Raw genomic sequence first — 2103 nt, 5'->3', positions numbered from 1 at the left:
CACTACGCCACCAATTAGAGACCACCCTTGAACAAGATCCCCAGGTGGTCCCTGCAGAGCTGACAGTTAGGGCAGGGTCATCTGAGGGTATCATTAGATGCCCACCCCATGCCGCCCCAACAGCAGAATGAGACGCTGCCACCCTCACAAGGGTGGGTCTTGTTCAGGGGCTCTGGGAGGCAGAGGGAATTTTCTGCGGGGGGTGGGGTGGGCGTGGGGGATGAGAGCGAAGCCCAGCATGGATCCCAGCCATCCTGGGTCCCAGGACAGGACAGGGTGTGGCAGTGACAGTGTGACCCCTGCCCATCCTGTGGTCCACCCAGGGCAGGGAGGGATGGTGTTCTGGTTCTGGTGTGCTGACCATGGAAAAGATTCTAGAAGTTTCTTTTGCCAAGTTGCTAGACAGATGCGCCGTGTGTCCTGTCCGTCCAGGAGTCCCGGTGGGCGTGAGCATTTAGGCCAGGGCCTGTCTCGCCGAGGTTCACCAACATGGGCTTTTCACCTCGGAGGGGTTCACAGGTGACACCTACGCCTCCCCTCAACACACACACACACACACCCACACCCACACCCAAACCCACACCCACACACACCCCTTGGAGGGGTTCACAGGTGACACCTCCCCCCCCACCCAACACACCCACCCACCCACTCACACCCCTCCCTGCTCTGTCCCTTGTGGATTTGGTTGGCTAGGAAGAGTAAGCACTTCATGTGTGTATTGTCTCCTCCCCCTCCCCGCCCTGTGTCTGCGTGACCTCTTTCCGTGGACCTCCACCAGGCCTTCCCTCCTCTCACCCCCAGAGGGGGGGCCTTGGGAGGCTGTGGCAGCCTCTGGCCACCAGATGGCGCTCTGGCACCGCTAAAGTGACCCCCCTACCTGTGCTCTGGAGGGTCCTGGCTCTGCTCAGCCTGGCCCAGGGAGGGGACATTTACTCCTGGGTCATATACTCACAGGCATTCTGAGGAGTCGAGGGATGAGGGGATGCTTGGAGGATGCCCCCTATCTGACTGCCGGGAGCTGCCCATCCCTGCCAGCGCAGGTATCTCGTGTTATGGTTTATGATGAACGTCTGTTTACATGAAACTTCGATCACGTATGTGAAAAGGTGAGCATGAAAGCACACGGCTTGTCCTCACTCACTGACTATGGCGTATGGATGTGCCGCAGGCTCTGGTCAGCCGTCCCACGGGGGGCGGGGGGGCTCTGCCTGGGCCCGGGGTGTCCTCCATGGGCCATTTCCAGTGATGCACTGGAGGTCTTGGTGACCACCGGACCACACGAGGGACGGTGGCCTCTTTTTGTTGGTGATCTCTGTCTGTCCACAGGGGGCTGGGAGAAGCTGGGGGTGGGGGGCACGTGAGGCCCCAGGTGGGCGCAAGGTCTGAAGGTGGGGAGCTGGGAACGGGCTGGACCCCAGTGCAAGATGTATGTGCCAGATTCCCACTTTCCCAAACGTATGCAGACATGTGTGGGTTGCAGATTCGCTGTCCTGGCCCCAGGAGACCCTGTGTTCTAGGGACGCGGCCCGGGGCAGCAGGGCACAGGCACAGGGTCACAGACAGAGGGGAGAAGGCACAGGGGCACCATGGATGACGTGAGGCCTGGCCCACAGTGCTCAGGCTGCACAGTCCTGCCTGTCAGCTGCTCGGGCATAGCGTCCAGGGCCCAGTCTCTTCTCCTCCGGGGCCAAACCTCTGTGTGGCCTCCGCCCCGTGGCTGGTCCTGGAGCCTGCCGGTCACACTCCATCCCCATGCCCAGCCACGAGGGTGGAGGACAGGTCCCCTGTGAACTGAATGTCACCAAGCAGCTCCCAGCTCAGTGGCCACTCAGCCTTGGTCCTTCCCCCTCCCCTCTCCCCTCCATGGCCCAGCCCTGCACCCGTAGAATGACTGCCTAAGGGTGGGCATTATCCTCTACCAGGGCTTGCTCTGTTCTGATGAAGCTGACCTATGTGAAAAGCAGCCCCTGCCCAATTCCCCCCTCCTTGACCCCCCTGACCCCTGTGCTCGGCCCACCCTGACTTGGCCTGAGTGGGTGGCTTGGCCACTAGGCCTCCTCTCACTGGCTGACACCCTCTGACCCCCGCCCCACATGAAGA

The sequence above is a fragment of the Echinops telfairi genome, unplaced genomic scaffold (assembly GCF_000313985.2).
Source record: "Echinops telfairi isolate 266 unplaced genomic scaffold, ASM31398v2 ScPeMD7_3;HRSCAF=10, whole genome shotgun sequence".
NCBI classification, from domain to species: domain Eukaryota; kingdom Metazoa; phylum Chordata; class Mammalia; order Afrosoricida; family Tenrecidae; genus Echinops; species Echinops telfairi.
Note: the sequence above shows the minus strand (reverse complement) of the source record.